Raw genomic sequence first — 24,806 nt, forward strand, 5'->3', positions numbered from 1 at the left:
GTTGTGTCTCTTTAGCTCTCCAGTCCAGGGTGCCTTTTTCACTGCTTTGCTAGTGAAAAGCAGCCTCTCCAAGCTCTGCTCACTCACAGCCATTAGCATGTAAAGTCACTCCCAGCAAAGTTACATGAATCCTCTCCCAGCTGCTCGTGAACTACATACAGGATGACACCCACAAATGCTTAGCCCCAGCCTTGCACCCCAAGAACTGTGCATCTTGTACTGTCCAGCACATTACTAAACAATGCAAGCGCATTAATAATCCGTCATTTCATCAAATTAAATGATTATGCAATAGAGTGCATAGAGATTCTCCCAAACACTTCAACCAAAACACACTGGTTTAGATAAAACAATAAAACAAGTTTATTAACTAGAGAAATATACATTTTAAGTGATTACAAGTGATAAGGCATACAGATCAGAACTGATTACAAAAGAAATAAAAGATAAACATTAAATCTAATTTCTAAACTTTACCAAGCTCAGTAAGATTTGAAAAGAACAACTTTCTCACCCCACCAGATGCTGCAGGCAGTTCACAGTTCTTAGTTCACAGGCTGGATTTCCTTTCAGCCTCGGACCATTCCCCTTAGTTCAGTGTCCTTCAGATATTCATTGATGTTATGAGCAGAGAGATGTAAGGTGAAGAGGAGAGGTGGTAAGAGGTCTTTTTTCCCTTTCTTATATTCTGACCCTTTGTACTAGACAAGTCTCTGCTGGGTCCTGGGGTCAGGCAGTTCCATGGTGTATGTAAGCTGCCAACCGACCTTCAGGTGAACTGTAAATTTCTTGTTTACAACTCCCCAGGTAATGGCTTTTTAGGATCTAGCTGGTGTGCCAGTGTCTTTCAGAAAATGATCTGAGGGTGATACCCAGAACTACAGTATATTTCAGTAACAATCATAAGTAAAATCTCATAGCTCCATATACAATGTTGATACACACATTTTAAAGGACAATAATGTTCAGTAGATTATGAGTTTTCAAATGATATTGCACAAGGCATACTTTGTACAGAGTATGAGGAAGCTCCAGGCTGATGGCTGCCTGACTGAGGCCCTGATACAAGGGTGCTGGGACTGTGGGGAAGTGGCCCAGGGAAGGAGATAAAGGAGTTGGAGGAGGGGCAGCAGGTGGCTGCCGGCTATAGGGTCACTGGGGCAGGACCCGGAGTAGCAGCCGGGCCTGGGTCCCCCGCACTTTGCCCCCAATTGCCACTGAGGGGAGTGGCCAGTGTATAGACTGCTGCCACTGGGACGAGCAGCTAGAACCTGGGCTGCAGATTGCCACTGAGGCAAGTGATCCTGGAGGTGGAGACAGAAGCGATGACAGGTGACACACCACCTGAGGAGGGCACACTGGCAACCCCGAGCCAATTCCCAGGACAGCCAGCAGAAAGCGCCATGGTGGTGATTCGAAAGTCTTCGTTACAGTGTTATATGGGGTACAGTATGTTACAGACAGGAAATATTGAACTCTTTGCATTGATCAGGGAATGACATATTAATAATATTTGAAGTAAGTTAATTGTAGATTTTAAGGCACTTTTTTCTTAGGATAATTCATTTTCTGTCATTGCTTCGAGTGAAATGTGTTTTGGTTATCATTTGCACTGTGTGTGTTAAAGCAGTCTACATATTAGTATGTTACATTTAATGTGCATTAATTATTTTCAAAACAAATGTCTTTTTTACATCGAAATTTTCAACATAAAAGGGCTTTCAGGAAAGGCTACATTTGAGATATTTCTATTTTTCCATTTGTTCCTGTATTGTTTTTGTATCTCTATCAGAGTCTTGAAATTGTTCCGGATCTCAGTGTTTTCCACCTTCAAGCATCCTCAATGCAGCTGCAGGCTTCCTGGATGATTCTTTTCCAAAAAGACTCCTTTGAAGTCAATGAGGCTGTGCCAATTTCCACCAACAGAGAACTCCTCTCCCCTCCCCTTCCCCCCTCCCCCCGCACTCAGTCATTCCCGTACCCTGCTGTAGACGCCTTGTTCCGTGTTATAGTGCTGGAACTTGTTCAAAGTGTCTCCAGGAAAGGAATCTGTCTGCTACAGCATAACTCACCCATTCCAGCTCCCATTTGTCTTCACTGCTGCACTAGCTAACAACGGCCAGTGATTTCTGTTTCATTTGTGCTGTAATCACTGGCTTTTGAACTACTTCCCAACACCATCACTCCCAAGCAAACAAAGCCAATATATATCGGGAGCGAGTGTGCCAGCACTGTCATCATCAATAGCCAATGTACGGAAATGGAGAATTCAGTCCCCACTGTGACAAATACTGTGTCAAAGCGACTTTCAAAATCAGATTTCAGAGTAGCAGCCGTGTTAGTCTGTATTCGCAAAAAGAAAAGGAGTACTTGTGGCACCTTAGAGACTAACCAATTTATCTGAGCATAAGCTTTCGTGAGCTGCAGCTCACTTCATTGGATGCACGAAAGCTTATGCTCAAATAAAGTTGTTAGTCTCTAAGGTGTCACAAGTACTCCTTTTCTTTTTTCAGAATCAGAATTAGTGATAACTAGCAAGCTGTCACTTTCTGCACCAGCTTCAGTTTTCTGAATAGGTTGAAGGGTTAGCTCTGTGTAGAGCACACCATAGTAATCTAACTCAATGTGACAAAGCCATTGGTGACAGCAGCTGAACAAATGGTTGCAACCTTCTGATCAGATGCAAGTGAGAAATACCTTCCTGGTCACTTCTGAAATATGATCAGCTAACAGCAGTTGGGGATCTACAAACAGCCCAACATTATGAACATGAGAAGAGCCACCTTCAGCTGGTATAAATCATAATGTTCCTCAGGTCCCGAGCAGTTTCTTAGTGTATCTATTCTGGAAGAAGGGAAGGTTACATCCACAATTCACTAAGTATCCAACAACCAAAGTATCAAAATGCCTTATGAACTTCCTTGGAATGCTGATATCCTGCATCTACCTGATGGCATAGGTAAGATTCCATGCGTTCCTTTCAAGCCTTTATTCTGTCTCTACATCTCAGAATAGCATCAAACAGGGTGGCAGTTCTAAAGGAAGGGGGCCACATCACTTAAGTAGGGTTTTCATCCGTTTGGGTAAAGATTTCCATTAGAGCAGTGGTTTTCAAACTTTTTTTTCTGGCAACCCAGTTGAAGAAATGTATGCCCACGTCCCAGCAGAGTGTGGGAGGAGTGTGAGAGGGGCTCATGGCTGGGGCAGAGGGTTGGGGTGTGGGGGTGAGGGCTGTGGGGTGGGGCTGGGAATGAAGGGTTCAGGGTGTACAAGGGGGGTCTGGGCTGTGGCAGGGGCTTGAGGTGCAGGAGGGGGTCAGGGCTCTGGACTGGGGATGCAGGCTCTGGGGTGGAGCTGGGGATGAGGGGTTTGGGGTGCAGGAGGGGGCTCTGGGTTTGGGGGGCTCAGGGCTGGGGCAGGGGATTGGTGTGTGGGCTTACCTCAGGTGGCTCCTAGTCAGTGTCACAGTGGGGGTGCTAAGGCAGGCTTCCTGCCTGTCCTGGCACCGCAAACCACAGCAGGTCCAGCTCCTAGGTGGAAGCGCTCAAGCAGCTTTGTGCGGCTCTCGCCCTCAGGCACTGCTCCCCGCAGCTCCTAGCCAATGGGAGTGTGGAGCTGGTGCTCATGGTGGGGCAGCATGTGGAGCCCCATGGCCCCCCCATCTAGGAGCTGGCCCTGCTGCTGGCCGCTTCCAGGGGCACAGCGCAGTGTCAGAACAGGTAGGGAGTAGCCTGCCTTAGCTGGGCAGCACCACTGATGGGACTTTTAATGGCCCACTCGGCGGTGCTGACCAGAGCTGCCATGACCCAATGCCTTACATTCCACGACCCAGCAGTTTGAAAACCACTCCATTAGAGGAACCTCTGAGGATAGTATTGCTATGAATACCTGTCTATTGGATGGAAAGCTCACTTGAATGACAGAAGGAATTCGGAAGGAAACACATCTCCAGCCCATTCTGAGCATGACAGGTAATAGAATATCAATAGCAAATATCAACCAATAGGGAGGAACCAACTCCACAAGGATGGAGTTTGCTTCATGTCATGTGGACAGAAAAAACAAATTATAATTCTTTTAACTCTTCAAAGAAAGAGAAAAGCAGCAGAACAGATAAACTAATAGTAGAACAGACTAAATAGAGTGGAATCGCAGCCAAAATGCTTTCCTAATGATAGCTCATCTCTTTGGGATGGACTTGTTCCTATCTCAAGGTAATAAGAAAGTTCAGCACTTCTGCTACAGTTTCTAAATAAGATGTCTCAAAATTCTGGGCTCCTAAAATGGACCAAGTTCTTAAAATTGCTTACCGTCCCTGGGATGGGTTCTTGCTGCTTGGTATATCCCACTGTGGCGATTGTTGGTCAGTGCTAGGAAGGAGAATCAAAAATTTGTTGTTACCTAATAATTTTGTGAACCACAGAAAAGGATCAGGTTCCATTTGGACTGAGAGGCAAACAAAGGTTTGGGTCCGATCATATTTTAAACTACAAAAGTTTGTCCAATCCTAATAGAAAGGTAGTCAGATATACAATATCAAGTGCAAATAGCACTAACTCCTGGTGAATTACATACTAGAATTTTGAAGAAAGAAGCAAAGGGTGCAGAGAAAAACCCTTTGGCAAAGATTTGTTAATAGCTCAGTACAGAATAAGGAAATATCACTGAATAGCTAAGCATAGATCAAAGAAAAATCATGCAAACTACTGTATATACACTACCTGTTTGCCTGACCTCCTGTGTGGAAACATGCAGAGTAAGAAAGAGAACATACTATTTAGAAACGTAAAATGAAGCAATAAACAGTGGGCATGAATTTCTGAAGGTAAAAACATAACTGATAAATTCACTATAGTTCTTTGTGCATAAATATGTAATGGGGAGACAAAAGAAGATATTTATTTGGATTTCAGGATAGCTTCTGCCATGCAACAAATAGGTTTACCAAGTCAGCGAGTACAATATAAGAAGAGAGCTATTAGAATTGATTAAGAAATTGATTCAAGAACAGGAAACAGACATCATTTTAGAAGGCAGTGGTTCAGGGTTCAGAGAAGTAATATATGGGTTTCCACAGGGGTCAGTGCTAGGCCATCTCTCCCTCCTTATCAGGTATATAAATGATCTTTTGGAGGCTATTCTTTCTGGACAGATACATTTTGCTGAAGGCAATGCAGTCTAGCCAAACATAAAGTTGTAAGGTTATGAACTAAATATAACCATAAAGCATAGAGTAGCCTATATTTAAAAGGTGAGCTATGTCCCAGCTCCCACAGAACTAAGCTAATCTGAATTGTATTTCCCTGTCAAACTTGTTTAGAAAGGTTTTGTTTTATTAAAGGATATTGCTTTTCAAAACATTAGAAAACTTTTTAAAAAAATGCACAAAGCCAAATCCTATGGTTGTCACACATTGAACTAGACCAATTTTTATCCAACACTATACAAAAAACTAATTGAATTCAATTTCAATAAAGGTAATGGAGTACGGTTAACCTATTATCCTGTTTCACTGTCACTACAGGCTTTGGTGGCATGTTTGAATAGTACCATAAATCATTTGAGGCCAGAGAGCAAGAGCTGATAAAGTGAATTTCTTCCTGAGATAAGACAAGATGAGAAAATGTCCAATAGTACAGGACAATAATGGAAGATTTTTGAAAGCTTCATTCAAGCTCTTTCCGACTTGACAATACCCTATTAAGAGTTTAATTAGACTGCAGTATTCATAGCTCCTTTTCCCCAGTTTAGCAGGCAATGGATTTCTTATGACCTTGGATGCTTTTTACGTAGCCAATAATGGGTGTTCAAAAACCCTGGGTAGCTATAGTTTGGTTGATTTTAATAGCTACTCCCAACTTGCCAGAAGCCAAAACTGAATCGCTGCTCAAATCTGGGTGTCAGGAGCAAGAATGGCAGTGGGCTGCAGATCCAGCAGCCATAGGGGTACAGGTCCAAAGCTGTGGGACCAATGAGAATACTTGACTGTAGGAATTCCTTCCACTCTGTGCTGGCTATAGTGGGAATTGTTTCTAAGCCCTGTTTAAGCATATTCAATCTGTCTGTTCTAGTTGGAACAAGTTTATCTCAAGAATGGTATCTGAAATTAATCCAAGAGTTTATTTTAGCAGTATTTGTTGGAATGTTATGTTCTGTAAGATTGTTTCCCCCCCGCCCCCGTGCGCTATTTCTGGAGACCCACAATTTATATATAGGACTTACATATACTGTCTGCCACTAAACAGATGGGACATTTCTGGGGTTGAAAACCCAAATACCGTGTAGCATAATGGATATTGCTATCTACATTATATTTCAAAGATGTTTCATTCAGTTCCTGATTGTGTTGCATTTTCTCCCCATTTTCTGAAAGGTATAAAGAGGGCGAAATGAATATTTAGAGTATTGCCAAAGGGGCTTACCCAGTGTGACTAATGGGATGAAGTTGGACAAGAGAAAATTTAGGTCAGTTATAAGGAAAAAATTCTTAGGAGTGATGTCTGATAGACTGTGACATGGCTTCCCCAATATCTATCACAAGTGGTAAAAGCCCCATCAGATGAATCCCTTGATAATAGGCAAAGCACTAGACAGCCCACTGTAGGACATAATTCCTTACCATGTGGGGATGGACAGGATGATCTAATAGTTCCTTCCCATCTCTAATTTCTGTTCTATGACATTTTAAAAATAATTGGGGCAGAATTGTGGTTGGCACCTGGAAACAGGTGTAATATCCCCCTCTTCCCCTGCAAAAGGAATGTACGCATTCCGGCACACCATTCAGGCAACAAAAGTCTGTGTGAGGCCAGCTCCACCCATCTCTCTCTTATGCATTCTACTTCCAGTAGAGTAAGAATTTGCTAACAGAAGCCAATTCTCAATTGTGAACTTCTCTTTTTAATTTGAATTAATTGCCTGAACAATTATCTCATAATGGTCACTTAAGGAAAGGCAAATTAGCTCCAATTTTGTGTTTTAGGAGAATTTGTGCAATGAAAAGTTTATGCAGGGAATAGATTTGCTGTATACTGTAAATATTCTACCACAAGGAATCATCTGGTTGCATAGATTGTGCGGGCATGATATAGCATTGGGCACAGAATGAAATGCCTATTAACTTTAAAATGATAGGAAAGGTAATGGCAAGAATTCCATGTCATATTACTGTGATGATTAGTATCTTTACTTAAATAATCTTGAATAACCAAACTACTCTGAGCAACTAGCCTTATTAATTAATATAGTCACATATTGATAAATAACAGCTACCTCCTCTTTACCTCCTCAAAATACAATTTGGAAACATTATCTTTGGTATCAGCTAACGTGAAACATAATTATTTTTGATAATCCAAAATCGTTCTCTTGGGGTGGGGGTGGGGGGTTGGCAGGGGGAATTCAAGAGAATGATTGGCAATTTTGAATAAAAGGGTCAAATTCTGTCCGCCTCACTCCCATTGATAGTACTTTATAATTAATCCTAATAATTAATGGGATTATTTGTGTAGTAAGGTACTCATTGTGAGTAAGCGTTTCACAATCTAGTCCATTTGTATTCAGCTTCTGATTGTCTAAATTATTAGTGAAAGTATCAACAGCTGTCAATGCCATATAACCACTCCAACTGTAACACCATCACTAACAGGAATGAGCATTAATGTATAACTAATGCTTTTGGGGCACTGTATCAATTTGAATGAGAAAAGAAAATCTCATTGGAAATTCTGGTTATGTAAGGAATGCAGGATCAGTGTTGCCAAAATGCATCTTTGGAAAAGACGCTAAAGAATTCACATGTACACTCACAAAGTGAAACAACTATTAGAAACATTGTATGTTTCTGCTTCTGGTATCCAAGCACTTGAGAGATGCAACATAAAAATATTTGCTTTCCAAAATGGTAATGACAAATTCATATCCCCCCCAAAAGAGCTACTAAAGTTCATAAGCATTGATGCACACATCTAATTGCTTTACGTCTTTAAAGACACTTTGTGGTGGGGCGGCTGCCCCACACTGGCAGAAGAAGGGTTAAAGCAGCCTTGGGGAGGCTGCGCAGAACCCAGCCAACTGGAAGAGGGCTTATTGAGCCAGCCAATAGGGAGAAGGCTTAGTGGTGCAGCCAATCAGGCCAGGTTGGCCTATAAGAAGGGCTGCTGAGCAGAACAGAGGTAGTCTCTCCTGGGAGGCCAAGGGAGGTGGACTGGCTGCCCTGTAGGAGGGTTGAGAGAGACAGTACCATGGACAGAGCAGTGCTGGGTGGAGTCAGGGGAGCAAGAGGGAGCTCCAGCCTGATGGCTGTCAGACTGAGGCCCTGATACAAGGGCAGAGAAGGTGGGGAAGTGACTGTGGGAAAGTGGCCCAGGGAAACAGATGGCAGAGTAGGAGGAAGGGCACTATGTGGCTGCTGGCTATAGGGTCCCTGGCCTGGGACCCGGAGTGGCAGGCAAGCCTGGGTGTCCCCATCCTTTGCCCCTCCACTTGCCACTGAGGGGAATGGCAGTGCATGGACTGCAGTTTGCCACCGAGGCAAGTGGCAGGACTGAGGACTGTCGAGTCCTCTGGAAGGTAGGGGAGAGCCGAGGGGGGCACAGATGGAGGGCTGTATCCAGAAGAGGATGCTGCAGTCCGGGGAGCGACATGGGTCCTAGAGGTAGAGGCAAGAATGACAACATGCAAGACACCACTAGATGAGGGCTCTCTGGTGAAATGAGAGTTAATTCACAGGACAGCCAGCAGGAGGCACCATGGTGGTGAGTCATGCCCCTTTACACACTTTAAGATATAAAGACACTACAAGTGCAGGTTCCACCATTACTTCACAGCAAATTAAAAGGGAAATTAGCTGAACATCAATGGACAATTTCCCTATTATGATCACAATAAATATGCCTTCTGAAGATTCACAGAAAGGTGAAAAGAAAAAACCCCTGTCATTGTTGACACCAAATAGGAAGTCTGCTTGTGTCCAGGTTTGAAGAGTTATTCAAGAACAATGTATTCATGTGAGACCAGGTTTCTTTTAATCAGCCTTCAAACTCAGGATGGAAATTCATGGGAGGGGAGGGAGAAAGATCATCCACAACTCTCGATACAGCTAAACAATCACTGTCTGGGATGATGCTTGTCCATGGTTCCTGAAGAGACTTCTGTAGAGCAGAGCCCTTCCCCTCTTTTTTTGCTTTGTTTTTGGCCTTTGAAATGCACAAGATTACACCAAGTGGAAAACTTTTTGCAAATGCCCAAAGAAGGATATCCCACAATCTCCTAAAAGCACCCTCTCTCTCTCTCTCTCTCTCTCTCACACACATTCTGCGAAGCATGCTTTTTGAGCACCTCTTGTAATGTTGCCAAGGGCAACAGGATCAACAATGAGCTGAAGAATAAATGCTTGTAGCTTAATTTAGAGCTGGACACAGCTCTAATTTACATAGTGCATTTGTCCAAGAATTTAGAAAAATTACAAAACATGTGTGGTTGGACTGATTCCTGATCCTTTTCCAGTCTCTCTGCCTGCTTTTGGTCTCCCTCTCAGGGTATATCTACACTGCAGTTAGACACCCATGGCAGGCCCAGGCCAGCTGGCTCCCAGGGCTCAGGCTGTGGGGCTTTTTAATTGCCGTGTAGATATTATGGCTCAGGCTGCAGCCAGAGCTCTGGGAGCCCTCCCGCCCATCTGATACACACATGTGCACACAGCTCTCCACCACCATCTTATGAACCAGTACATTTCGCAAAACATGAGCTTCCATTTTAGTTATTTCCCACATATGGAAGTGGGCGGAGCAAATGAACCAATGTAACTTTCTTAGCACCGGGGTCTGATCTAGAAGCTGCCCTTTTTTTGTGGAACGCCCATTAAAGTCAAAGAATCCTCCACGTATGGTGAGGCTGCAGGATCAGGCCCACTTTTTAAAAAAAGACTGTTGCTGTAAGACTCCTTCATTGTTAGTGCTCAAAGGAGAAAAAAAAATGGTGTGACGAGAACACTGCTTCTTACCAGTGATAATTAACAATTTCCTTAAAGGCTGAAATGTATTTTTGATCGAGAAATTAATTTAGAAATATGTTGCATTTGAAAATCAGAATGATTTACCCCATGATCCTCCCATGGAATCATAAGGTACAATTTTCAAAAGCACCTACGTGACTTAAAAGTCAAATCCACATTCTTAAAAGTGACTTATGCCCAGATCCTTAAAGGTATTTAGGCACCTTACTCCTGTTGATTTCAAGGAGAGTTATAGAACCTAAATACCTTTGAAGATCTAGGCCTTAGGGCCAGATTTACAAAAAGTATTTAGGCACCTAACGGTGCAGAGAAGCGCCTGGTGGGATTTACACACGTGCCTAGTGAATTATGTGCTTATCTGCCATTGACTTTCAGTGGGAACTAGACATCTAATCTGCTCAGGCGCTTGTGTAAATCCTATCAGCTTTCTCTCTGCACCTTTAGTTGCCTAGCTACCTTTGTAAATCCAGGATTTAGAGGCTTTTTCAATTTTTACCCTTGGTGCTTACAGAATCAGAGCTTAGTTTGAAAAGGGCTGCTCTAGACCTTATGATGACTAGGCTTACAATGATTAGATTTTTTTATAGATAAATGTCAGTTTCACCCTACACAAGCAAACTGATGAAACAATATTTGCATCAAAAATAACTGAAATTTGCAAATAGGCAAAGTAAGAAAAATGTTCCTTGAGTACCTAGTGGAGTTTGATTTAAGGCTATTTACTTTGTCAACACCACATGTCAAAATATACAATTTGTGTTTTAAAAGTTGGAAAGCTTTACCTTTTTGAATCTCAACCTACTGTCAGAATAGCTAAATAATTATTGTCTGATGCCTTCATAATTTCCCACAACTGTGAAAATTTAAGTCAATAAAAATGAAAAATGCTTAAAAATAAACATTGATATTATTAATCAAAACTATTTACAAAAATCTAATTCTGCCAAGCCTAATTATTGCTTTTGAGATGTACATGTAAAGTAGATATTTAATTCCTAGTTGTTTTGGTTGAAATCCTGCACATTTTCAGCCTGAGAACTTGTACATAACATAAGAATGTCCATACTGAGTCAGACCAATGGTCCATCTAGCCCAGTATCCTACGTTCTGACAGGTTTCAAAGTGGTAGCCATGTTAGTCTTTATCAGCAAAAAGAACAAGGAGTTCTTGTGGCACCTTAGAGACTAACAAATTTATCTGAGCATAGGGTTTCGTGGGCTAAAACCCACTTCATCAGATGCATGCAGTGGAAAATACAGTAGGAAGATATATATACACACAGAGAACATGAATAAATAGGTGTTGCCATACCCACTATAACGAAAGTGACAGTGGTTGCTACCAGATGCTTCAGGGGGAATAAACAGAACAGAGCAATTATTGGGTAATTCATCCCCTGTCATCCAGTTCCAGCTTCTGACAGTCAGATTTAGGGATATCCAGAGCAAGAACTTTTCTAATTCTTTGTTGAACCCAGTTGTACTTTTGGCATTCACAGCATGCCCTGGTAGCAAGTTGCACAGGCTGACAATGTGTTGTGTGAAGTACTGCCTTATGTTTGTTTTAAACTTGCTGCCTATTAACTTCTTTGGGTGACCCTTGGTCCTTGTGTTATGTGAAGGGGTAAATATGCACTTTCTTCACACCATTCATGATTTTATAGACCTCCATCATAGCTCCCCCTTTGTTATCTCTTTTCTAAAATGAGCAGTCCCAATCCTTTTAATCTCTCCTCATATGGAAGCTGTTCCATAGCCCTAAGCATTTTTGCTGCCCTTCTCTTTACTTTGTCCAAATCTAAAACATCTTTTTTGAGATGGGGTGACCAGAACTTCACACGGTATTCAAAGCATGGGCATACCATAGATTTATATACTGGCATTACGGTAGTTTCTGTTTTATTATCTATCCCTTTCCTAATGGTTCCTAACACTCCATTAGTTGTTGGGTTTTTTTGTTTTGTTTTTACATCTATGTCTGATCATTCTGTTCTTTACTATAGTTTCAACCAATTTGCTTGGTACTAAGGTTAGGCTTACTGACCTATAATTGCCAGGATCATCTATTGAGCCTTTTTTTAAAATTGGTATTATATTAGCTATCCTCCATTAGCTATCTGTCAAAGAGACTGATTTAAAGTGATAAGTTACATACCACAGTTAGTAAGTACAGTAGTTCTGCAATTTCCCATTTGAGTTCCTTCAGAACTCTTAGGTGACCACCACCTAGTCCTGGTGATTTATTACTGTTTAATTGATCAGTTTGTTCCAAAACCTCCTTTATTGACATCTCAATATGGGGCATTTCCTCAGATTTGTCACCTAAAAAGAATGGGTCAGGTTGTATGTAGCTATAATTTTTTTTTTTTTTTTGTATTACAGTAGCACCTGGATGCACTAGCCAAGTTCGGGGCTCTGTTGGAAGTATGTGCCATACTCACACAGTCAGAGAGTCGATTGACCCAAAGAGCTTACAATTTTCTAATCTTAAAAAAGGCTAACTTTGTAATTAATAAATTGTTCAAACAGCACAGATGGCAGTTCTTGTAGGTCCCCTTCTCCTTGCCACCAAATATATTGCCTGCCAAAACGTCTCTCTTTTTCTGGATATGTGCCAAATTGTCAGTTATAGCCTCTTCAGCTGTGACAAACTTAACTAGTAATTTTGATTCATGGAATCATAGAAGATTAGGGTTGGAAGAGACCTTAGGAGGGCATCTAGTCCAATCCCCTGCTCAAAGCAGGACCAAACCAACTAAATCATCCCAGCCAGGGCTTTGGCAAGCCAGGCCTTAAAAACCTCTAAGGATGGAGATTCCACCACCTCCGTAGGTAACCCATTCCAGTGCTTCACCACCCTCCTAGTGAAATAGTGTTTCCTATTATACAACCTAGACCTCCCCCACTGCAACTTGAGACCATTACTCCTTGTTCTGTCATCTGCCACCACTGAGAACAGCCGAGCTCCACCCTCTTTGGAACCCCCCTTCAGCTAGTTGAAGGCTGCTATCAAATCCCCCCTCACTCTTCTCTCCTGCAGACTAAATAACCCCAGTTGCCTCAGCCTCTCCTCGTAAGTCATGTGCCCCATGATTAAAGTGAAGTAAGCTGTTTTTCTCCCTAAATGTATATATTACAAATTAATACTAATATAGAATTAGGATTTATTAAGGACGGATTCTCAACAAATCTCCTTCCTGCTTTTATATTATATGGATATAGGGTATGCCATACTGGATCAACCCATTTTCCCATCTGATTTGGTACTGTGATTCTGATGGAAACCAATACGTGATGTCAGAGGAAAGAAAAGAAACAGGATAGCTGCAAATGTTATCTGTGGTCAAAGTTTTCCAATCCTTTTTAAAACCACCCATAACATGCATCTTGATTATCTTGTGTGGCACAGAATGCTGCAGCTTGAATATATGTGCTGAATAAAACATGCCCTTTAATTTCAGCAAGCATTACCATGATATGTCAAGCTAAAAAGAAGGAATTGATCAGTGTTCAATCGCTTTGTATACCTTAATCAAGTCCCCTCTAATTCTGTTCCTTTCAGATTAAATCATTCTAGTTTTTACAACTTCTAATTGTAAAATACAGATTTTTCCTATTGAGGCCAGTGCTTTTGATATTTGTCTTAACCAGGGGTCAGCAACCTTTCAGAACTGGTGTGCCGAGTCTTCATTTATTCACTCTAATTTAAGGTTTCGCGTGCAGGTAATACATTTTAACGTTTTTAGAAGGTCTCGCTCAATAAGTCTATATTATATAACTAAACTATTGTTGTATGTAAAGTAAACAAGGTTTTTAAAATGTTTAAGAAGCTTCATTTAAAATTAAATTAAAATGCAGATCTTATCCGTTTAGTGCAGTGGTTCTTAACCTGGGGTGCACGCACCCTCTGGAGGTTAGAGATGCCCTTTCTGGGGGGTGTGAGACAAGCAAGGTTTTTTTAAAAGGTAAATCATCGAAAACACAAATTAAGAACAGGCACATAAGTGCAACTACTTTGTGTCATCAAACCTATGTATTTATTAAGATTATACATTTTTAACGATTATTGTAATACACAAAGTTTTTAGGTTTTCCAGTTTTTAAGCTGATTGTAGTGTAATTTTTTATAAGGGCTGCAGAGCGCTGGGCCCAGGCCAGGAGCAGAGCCCTGGGCTGGCTGCTGGTACCCAAGCTGGCAGGAGGGCTGAGCAGGGCCGGAGGCCTGGACCCCGGCTGGCAGGGGGCTGGGCGGCTGGAACCCCAAACCAGCCGCGAGGATAGCGGGGCCAGTGGCTAGTATCCCAGGTCAGCAGCAGGCTAAGCGGGGCCGATGGCAGGGACCCAGGCTGGCAAGGGGTGGGCAGCCGGAACCCCAGACCGTCCATGGGCTGAGCTGGGTGGTGAACAGAACCCCAGACTGGCAGTGGCTCACCCGCTGCCGGTCTGGGGTTCCGCCAGCTTCTGCCAGCCGGGGTCCCGGTCGCTGGCTCCGCTCAGCCCGCTGACGGCCGGGGGTTCTGTTCACCCAGGCCGGCAGTGGGCTGAGCGGGGCCAATGACTGGGACCCTGGCTGGCAAGGGGCCGGCGGACAGAATCCCAGGCTGGCAGCGGGCTGAGCGGGGACGGCGGACAGAACCCCAGACCGGCAGGGGGTTGAGCGGCTCAGCCCGCTGCTGGTCTGGGGTTCCATTCACCCAGGCTGGCAGTGGGCTGAGTGGGGCCGGCGGCCGGGACCCCGGCTGGCAGCAGCGTGCCAGTAAAAATCAGCTCGTGCGTCACCTTTGGCACGCGTGCCACAGGTTGCCGACTCCTGGTCTAAACTTTACCCCCACAGGAAGTTTGGTTTTGTTCTTATTTTTCATAATTTTTAGTCTTATGACATTACTAATTTTCTATGGTGTCTCCCACACAGCTGTTTTATGAGGTTACATTTTTTAATACTTGTAAGGCAGTTTGAAGACAAAATGTGATATATAACGGAGTGTACTGTGTTTTGATCATATGTTAAGGTGCCACAAGGACTCCTCGTTGTTTTTGCTGATACAGACTAACACAGCTACCACTCTGAAACCAGGAAAGGAAGTAATCTGTACCATTCCTTTGCCAACTGCATGTAACTTCTCCCCCCATGTCTCCTCACATCTGCTGGCCAGTGATTTGACGGGGAGAGGGAGAATGAGCCAAGGCTCTTCCCATTCCCCAGCACCCCTGGGGTGGGAAAGGAGCAGTCCTCACAGTACCCAGTGATCCAGCTAAACCACATACAGGAATGAAGGGGGACTAGAGGGGAGCTTCCTTGCTTTCCACAGCAGCCACCTAAGATAAAGGACAACCTCCATACCGAAAATGAGGTTTACCACATGTACAATACATTTGACATTAGAAACCAGAAAGAGATGAAGAAAAATATCAATTCAGTTGTCCTCAATTTGGATGTCTTGCTGCTCCAGCCCTGTGACAAAGGGGTAATGGCCCTTTGTAATAAATAGGTGCAGAACAGGCTAATATATACATGAGCTGCATGCACAGGCTATTTACCTCTTATTCTCTTGTTCCAGACTTTTTTTGGAATGCGTGTCTCAAGTTCTTATGAGTCCATTTTGTCTCTTCTTTGGAGCACTCATGTGGTTGTTGACTATTATTCAGCAAGTTGTTGTCCAACTCTAATAACATTTGGGTCAAATAGTGAGAGAACATGTCATGCTAAGGTGTCCCAGTGTCCACAGACTCCCAAACCACCACTTCCTGGGCTAATGAAGGCCACTAATCCCACGGATAGATTCACAGATTCCAAGGAAGGGACCATTATGATCATTTAGTCTGACCTCCTTATAACAGGCCATAGAACTTTTCCAGAATAATTCCTAGAGCAGATCTTTTAGAAAAGCAGCCAATCTTGATTTAAAAATTATCAGTGATGGAGAATCCACCACAATTCTTGATAAATTGTTCCAATGGTTAATTATTCTCACCGCTATAAATTTATGCTTATTGACCTTACTCCCCCAAGGTCCAGTAAGAAGGGTGTGTCTTGTAGCCTGAGGAGAAAACATGTTCACGAACAGACCCAGCCACACTTGTCTCTCTCTCAAAACATCCTCTGTTGATATCTGCTGGTCTAAAGCCTGCCAGGGGAGTAAAGAGGACATGGGGAACAGGAAGGAGGAGGTGATGAAGAGATCATCTACCTGCATGACCCAACTCTGAGACTGCCCCTTAGTAAATCTAGAAGAGAGCACAGTGAGCTTCTCCTGCCATCCAGAGGCAGAAAAGTGGGCTCATGACATGATTCCTGACAGAACAGCTGTGCATCAAAACTTTCATTCAGTGAGTGCCTGTGGCAGAAAATTTTGTATTCCAGCCTGATGGACTGCCTGTGCGCGGGAAAAGAGATTTTATTCACGTGTGATTCAGAGGAACTACAGTATGGTGTGCTAATCACACAGTATGGTGTTATTGAAAAACTAATGACGTGAAGTGAATGGGAAACAACAATTTGTTTTTAAAAAGTATTAGATAAAATATTAATGCTTTGTGAAGCAATCTTTTCAATAGATTAGTTACCATTAATTCAGTGCATTGGATTCCATGGTGACCTGTCACAACTTTAAATCAGAGCAAAAGTGGTCACTGATTTATTCATAGATCAATAAGAAATCACAATGCCCTGATAAATCAGTCTGTCTGGCCGAAGAAAACTCACTATTGATAGACGGTAACACCTTATTTTGAAGCAATATCTTTTCTTTGCAGAAGTAGAATACAAATGCAGTACAGCTCTCACTATGGTGTACAACATGTGCAGGAAAAGGGCTAGAGTTTCTCTCTCTCTCTCTCTCTCACATGCACGTGCGCACACACACACTTCTGTGTTTTGCACTCACTCTTTATTTTTCTTCATGACATCCGATATAGCATTTGCTTCACCAGAAGTGATGGAAACTGAAGCTGGTCATATCCCAACAAGTGAGCCGTTGAGTCAGACACCCACAGGTTTTCGGTCTTCTTTGACCCCTTTTGGGTCTTTCCCCACTCATCTCCTATTGATTTAGAGATCTTAGGTTGTGACTTTAGCACAGCCTAGGACAAGGGGTGGTATGAAAGCTGCTGCAACTCAGGAATAGCCCAAGGAGGCATCCTACCAGGTTCCACCTTGCTTTACGGGGATAGTCATCTACTGGTGCCCTATACCAGCAGTGAATTATTATATCCTTTCACTGCTCAGCTACTCAAGCCACTGAGTGGAGAGCGTAGAGTCAAGGCTCCACCCATTTACCCACCCACCTTCTGCAGAGAAGGAATAAATAGGGCTAGTAGTCCCATTTTCTCAGACCCAAGCTTGAGGTAGCCTACATAGGAACATTAGGGCCATTCTTACTCCCTTATATGAACATTTAATCTGTGTCTAAATCTGGCACTCAGAATATATATGGTGCTTTTACTGTGCTATGGAAAGTACTGAATTAGATTTTTCTTCTCTCCACGCACCCAGACCTTTTTCTCCTCCTCTGAGGGACCCTATCCTTCCTTTCCCCATCTCTGCTCCAACTCCTTTGGCCAGAACTTGTTCCCTGTTTCTTGCTTGTAGACTCCCCTGATTCTTCTTTCATTACCCCAAGTGGCTCTGTTACATTTTCCAGCATCACATCAGACGCAGTGTAGAGTTTCAGCAGGTCTAGCAGACTCTGGGCCATCTGCTACAACAGTACTTAATATCTGATAGCATCTTTTGTGCTAAACAATCTCAACGTGCTTTACAAACCCACAACTGAGACATGAACTAAATATGGGATCACTTCATCCACTACTGAAGTCTGGGTGTGAAACATGGCAGCTGTTTAACAAAGTGCAGCAATAATGCACAACAGTTTGGGGCACAATGTGAAGAAGACTATTGTATCCAAGTGATGCTCCACAGGGAATTTACACAGACAGACTGTTATCATCTGAGGTAGAACCTGGCCATCACACCAGTGTCAAACATTCCTACTCCTATGAAAAAAGAATCTTGGTATCTTTAATACGCAGAAGTATTCATGGCCATCATTGTACATCTTATCTAAAAGGCAGCACCTCTAGCAGCATGGTTCCATTTAACATTGTGCTAGGCATAGGTTAGTGCTGATGTAGGCCCCAATCCTGCAAACACTCTTGTATGTGAGCAGTTCTTTTGATGTCAGTGAGACTCTTTATGTAAGAATACGTACAAGTGTTCATAGATTCAAGGCTTTGGAGGGATGAATTCCATCTCCTGAATCACCAACATTACTGCCTGCAGCACTTAGGTGATCACTAAAGGTATCCCACTCACACACAGATCCATCCCAATTCTGTTTAGATTGTGAAGTCTAACAGGATGGGGATCATAGCATGAGGGTTTCTAGGTCCAGAAATGCCCAAAAATGGATTGCATAATTCTGATCGTATTGAAACCCCATAGCACATGGTATAGTAAGACATCAGCTGGCACAGCTGACTTGCCTTGATGGATTTTATAGGTAGAATCCAAAAGTCATGTTTGATCAAGCTGTGAGGATACTATCAGAACTAGGCCAAACCTTCTAAAGTGACAGAGTTCAGTTCAGCATCAGAACCAGCGTTGGGTCAATTCTATTGTTCCACATCCAGCCACCCACTCACAAACTAGTTAGCCTAAGTAATTATCATCATCTTACATCCTGATAACAGGGCAATCAGCTCATGTCATTACCAAAGGAATGCATGTCACTCATCTGAATTTCTTCATATAAAAGTTTATCTTACTGCACATTGTATTCAGTACTGCTGGATGAATAATAAAAAAAAATAGATTTATACATATATTCAAGAATTAAGGGACCAGCTTCACTCTGCTATTATTTGTGGGGTCATATTACATATTTGCAGTCATTGTGATGCCTGCTGGATATTTCCAAAAATATTTGTGATTCTGAAAATTGTCACATATTTTAGCATGGTTGTTCGTCCCTAAATTCATACAGAAAGCGAGTTATTTGTTATTCAGCATTTACTATTCATCTTCCTCCTACTTAAGGCTCCAGGCATACATTCTCATCTACACTGAGTACCTATGGGGCCCAGTTGGCCAGTTTTACAGCAGACTCACGGCTACTCTAATCCAGTGTTTCTCAAATGGTAGGCCCCAATCCACCAGTGGGTCAAGAATGGTCGAGGTGAATCACCTGTCATTGCCCCTCACATTGTTCCTTGCCCCGCACATGCCCTGGAAGCACTCCCCACAAACACATACATGTTCTCACTTCCGCAGGGCTGGGGCAGCAGGCAATGAAGTGGGGAGCGGCGCAGAGGAAATGGCTGGAGCCAGCAAGTGGATAGTCATTTCTGAGGAGCGGAGATAATAACCAGCTGCAAGGCCCCAAGGAAACAGCTTGGAGATCACCTCAACAAGGGTCTGTAAGGACAGGGTTACTGGCAGTAGCGGAAGTATCAGAGGGGATAGTACTGGGAGAGTGAATGCAAGGAGTCTAGGGGGTAGCTGAGAAGGGGGTTGGAGGGTGCCCCCACTTTAAATGGCCCTCTACAGTCCTGTATGCCAGCTCCTAGCAAGCAATAGTAACTTTTATATAGACATGCACACAGTATCTCTGTAATAAGAAAAGGAGTACTTGTGGCACCTGAGAGACTAACCAATTTATTTGAGCATGAGCTTTCGTGAGCTACAGCTCACTCACGAAAGCTCATGCTCAAATAAATTGGTTAGTCTCTAAGGTGCCACAAATACTCCTTTTCTTTTTGCGAATACAGACTAACACGGCTGTTACTCTGAAACCTATCTCTGTAATGGTGGCTCTACAAAAAAGACAAAATGTAGTTGGTGGGTCATCTTAGTAAAAACTTTGGGAGTCACTGTTCTAATCAATACTAGTAAACTATGCTCACCGGCCAGGAATTGCCAGATTGTAGATGCACAATAGCCATGTCCCTTCTCATTTGCTGATGAAGAGATATGGCTACTTTCCAAGTCAATAAAGACTGGATGTTTTTCTAAAAGATATGCTTCAGGAATTATTTGGGGGACGTTCTATGGCCTGTGTTATGGAGGACATCAGACTAGAAGACTACAATGGTCCCTTCTGACCTTGGAATTGATAAATCTAAACCATCAGAGGAGTGAAGATCCAGAACAGTGGTCCAATGGGAGCAATGGAGAGAAAACAACCTAATTAACTTTAAGGTGCAGCTTGCTACATTTATGAATGAGATTATATGACAGGATTGCCTGCGATAGCTGGGGGCTAGACATGATGACCTAGGGGGTCCTTTCCAGTCCTATGTTCCTGTGTAAGAGGTAGAGTAGTGAAGAAGGCAGCCAATCACAGTGGGCTTTCTGCTGACCCAGGCTGGAAATCACATGAGGGCTGGAACTTTTTGAGTCATTGTGAGACTGGCTTCAGCAGAGGCCAAAACTGTGTTACTCATGATGCAGTTGCGAGAGCTAGCAACACTGAGAAATAGACTGAAAGGCAGAGGGATGAGGTGTCAGCCCTGGGGAGAGAGTAGGTTGGAACAAGGGGCCTGGAGGGAAGACTGGGAGCTGGAGGAGGAGGGAGACAGAAATCAGATAAGGCACTATGAAGGGGGAGTGTGATGGGATAGTCTGCATCCTTGAGGGCAGTGGTGCCTAGTGGTCAACCCATCCCAGTCACATGGCATGGCCTTTTAAGATTTTGGAAGGTCTGATAGACACAAGGACATAGGAGATATTGATAGAGAAGAAGTGGTCCCAGGAATAAGTGGTGTTGGGAGGAAGTTTGATCACTGTATTTTAAGGGGGCAGGTCCAGGAGCCTTGCAGAGTGGGTGGGACAAGGTTCCCAAACAATTGGGATGAGGTTTAAGGAAGGGGACCAGCATATATGCTGCTTCTTCCCTCATAGCACGAGAGACACCAGCAGGAGAAGGTGGGCCTGCTGAACGCTCTGAGCATTAGGACTAATTGCAGAAACAAGCCAGCGGAAGGAGAAACTGCCTAAGGCCTTACAGCTGGTTAAACTACAACCCAGCTCCAGGAACAAGAGCTGGGGATTCCTGCCTTCAGGAGAAATGGAGGGGCTGATAAGTTATAATCCAGGTCACAGAGGAGATCTGTGGACTCCACTCTTGAGAGAGTGACTGTTTAAAATACAACCACAGCTCCAGGAAGGGGGTTAGGGGACTCCTGAACAGAGACATGAAAAACTTACCAGGACTTTTATATGAACCCAGAATGGGTGTAAACTTGAGTGATGGAAAAAAGTGAGCTACTGTCTGTGGAAAGAATTAATAAACCAAACACCCATGAAGGGGGTATGTGCTTTGAACAAATCTGGTCTGAGTAACTGACTGAGAGAACCTGAGCAGGCTCTGATGGCAATGCACCTGCAGGGCTCTGAGGGGCCAGAAAGGGGAGTGCTTGAGGGAAGAAAGACTCGGACTGGAAGCCAGGGTGGGGGAAAAACTGGGACTTTGACAAGGAGCTAAAAGCGGGAGATTGGGAATTAAACAAGACCCCAGAAGTAGAGACTGAAATTCAGATGAGGAGCCCAGGAATGTGGAGACTGTGAGCGGCTAGGTGAAGAAACTGGGATAAGAAGGCAGGAGCCTGGGATGATGGTTCCTGTAGAAAAAATAGCATGTGATCATATAATTAAAAACTGTAGCATAACGCATATACACAAAGGGGTTGAATTAAGGCACAGGCAACCTTAACTCTAGCATTTTCTAACTTTTGAGTGCCTGAACTTTGCAAACTTAATGTTCTTTTAATGTAGTTGTTTTTGTGTAATACTACTTAGAGTTAAGAATCCAGGTCTAGTATTCAATTAACTGTTTTCTGGATAAGTTGTTACAAAAGTGCATACTCGTTACTAAATATTGAAACAAAGAGATCCAAATTAGCCCGAAGCCTATTTGTCAAAGCATGCATGTTAGTGATTATCGTGTATGTTAATGATTAGATAACATGTTTTTCATCAAAACTGAATCACCATGTCTTTTACAGACTTCTTTTAACTGCATTAGAGTGGGCTATATCAATTCCATATTGACAGCCTGTACAGATCAATTTGTACAAAGAAAAAGAAGCTAGATCCTGGCCACCTAGCCCATGGTGCTTTTCTATATAGTAATAGAGAAGCATCAATATGCCTGCACCTTTAGTTGTGCATATGAAGGGGAAGGAGTTTCCACTTCATTGTCAGCACTCAGCAGTATATTTAATAAAATATTAAAACCACAGAGGACAGTTTGTAATGCAACTGGTACCGCACCAAACACAGAATTTGCTAAATGCTACGGTTGTCACGTACAGTTAAAAATCTAATGCCTAATCCTGCAGTCTTTGTCCAACCAAATCTCCCTGTGAAGTCAGTCATTTCTGCCTGACTCCCAGGCCCCACTACTCTAACAGTAAGCAACACTTCCTTACAGGACTGAGCATAAAACCCAAGGGTCGAGACCCCCCCAAGTTGACTGCACTAGACACTCAGCTACTCATTGCTAGGAAGAGAATTCAGGAGTTCTAAGCACCAGTGCCCTGCTCCAGTCATTAGAGTGCAGTCCATCCCAGAACCAGGAGTAGAACCAAGGAGACTGGACTGCCTGTCACATCCACACATATACTTTCAACCACTCCAATGGTTTGTTGCTTGCCTGCCCTGTTTTGCTAGCTGTAGAAAACAGTCTTGCTTTGCACCATACATGAGGATGCAAAAAGCTCTAATGCATTTGATAGTCCTCAAGCTAATAGTGATTATTATCTACATTAAAGTAAGGTCCTGGAGGAGGGCATTAGAATGATTGTCTGCCTGTGTAAAAGCTTTCCTGCTGGCAGCAAAGCTGAGACGTGAGAATTTTGCATGAGTTAGACAGCACTGGAAGAAATAAAACAAAGAGGAAATGCTTATACTTGCTTCTTTTCTAGCTTAGCATTTTTGGACATAAGAGATACTTCAGATCAATTTTTTCTCCCCTGCTTTGGAAAAATGAGCCCCCTCCCCATTGTGATCTCATCTATGGTGAAGTGAAGAGTAACAATGATGTAAAATTAGCATGAGATCAACATCAGGACCTTAATTTCTATATTATGCAGATGAAAATAGTTAAGATAAATATTAATGAAAATTACAACAGATAATGGGTAATTAATTGCAGGGCTGAAATTAGTCTTCACGGAGATTCGATTTAGATCCATGTAGGTAGTGGAAATATTAGAGAATTTTGACAATGAAAATATGAATTTTCTATATCATCATATGAATATAAATCGTTAACATTTATGTGATAGGGATTTACAGAATCCCTGGTAATAAGCTTCTAGACACAATCTGTCCGTATAGAAAATGTCATGATCAACCCATTTTATGTTGCATATTATATTTTGTGTCATTACAGAGATGGTGGGAGGGAGGTTGTTTCTATTTATTTGACTGTACCGAATACTTTGGGATGATTTTGTGTTGCAAATGTACAAGGATTCATTGAGTCTGAATCACAAGACATGACAGAAATAACTGGCAAACTCAGGGCTCCATCATGCCTTAAAGGCACAGCCTATGGTAGAGGACCAGGCAGAGCTGCACTGCCCCAGAAAGAGCCTCTGAGTGCGCGGTCAATGCTTCCAGGAGCACAGGAGAAGCACATACATCATGTCCCTCTTTGACAATGTGCAAAGGTTGGGAGATAGAACTATGAGCTCATTCCATCTCCGTGTCTCTTAGCGCCTCTGAATCTAGGCCTCAGCAGCAGTGCTAGTCCTGCATAAGTTTTGCCCTCTCTGGGGGGCAGGCACAAGTGAGCTCACATTCTAGAGCCCTCAATAGAATCATAATCAGGTGACCCAGGCTACACTACGCCCCAGCCTCCAACCCTCATTTTCATGTACGTGAGAAAGAACTATCACAACACAAACGCATCTCTCCAGAGAGGCAGACGTGTGAGGAATGCAGCACAGTCTCCTTATCTTCACATGTGGTAGCCCTGTCATGCATTCGTAGCTGGTTGGCTGCAGGTATTTGGCTGAAGCTCTGCCTTTTGGCCCCTAAAGGGAGCCATAGTACCTGCTGAGCAGGAAGCCAGAGGTGTCCTGTCCTGTCCTTTCTATCTCTGCATCAGGGCCAGGAACAGCCAGCCAGGAGTTAGCAGGGGTGGCTGGAGGAGAAGGCTGCAGGACAGCTGCACAAGCTAAGGCCCAGCCTCCCTTCCTTCTATCTCCTCTACAATCAACTGCACCAAGCTCCTCTCAGCTTTTGCCAGCCACCTGGAATGCAGCTAGCAATGCAGGGAGGAGAGCAGGCTCCATGCCCTAGTGCACGTGGAAAGTGGGCAGAGTCCTGGCTCAGTCACCCACTGCAAACCCACAGCTAGCAAAACTGCAGCAGGGAAAGTGGACCATGGTACATGCCCCTCCAAAGGTGAACTCAAAAGGCATATTGATACTCTCTTCTGGTCTGCTCCAGAAAGAGTGTAACAAAGTACTGCTCTGGGCTGCAGCCATGATTGCGTCCACACTAATTACTGCTTCCAAAAAATTATTTCCATGTAGCGTTTTTGTTGACATTAATTTCTTGCAGTATCAGGGAATAAAAACCACAGTGAGTCTGTTATTGAAAGTGTAATTAGGGTAGAAGTCTGGATTAAAAACATTCAGAAATAAAATCATGTTTGATATTTTATGTTAGGGGGCTTATTCCTTCACCCGCTTACTTCCCTGGTCCTTCTCGCATGAACAGAGAGCAACAATACCCGAAGTCCAAAGGTGCAAACAACTCGATGTTTATTGGGGTGAACTTCCAG

The 24,806-nt window shown here is 43.2% G+C and overlaps 1 long non-coding RNA gene across 1 annotated transcript in view; it reads right to left on the minus strand.

The window, feature by feature from the left end:
• Positions 1 to 345: 345 nt before the first annotated feature.
• LOC122464445 overlaps positions 346 to 24,806 on the minus strand; it is a 94,932-nt gene continuing 70,471 nt past the window's right edge. The window contains exon 3 of the long non-coding RNA XR_006288475.1: positions 346 to 4,370. This is a non-coding gene — a long non-coding RNA (uncharacterized LOC122464445). The remainder of the gene's footprint in view (positions 4,371 to 24,806) is intronic.

Source organism: Chelonia mydas, chromosome 2 (genome assembly GCF_015237465.2).
Source record: "Chelonia mydas isolate rCheMyd1 chromosome 2, rCheMyd1.pri.v2, whole genome shotgun sequence".
Taxonomy (NCBI): Eukaryota; Metazoa; Chordata; order Testudines; family Cheloniidae; genus Chelonia; species Chelonia mydas.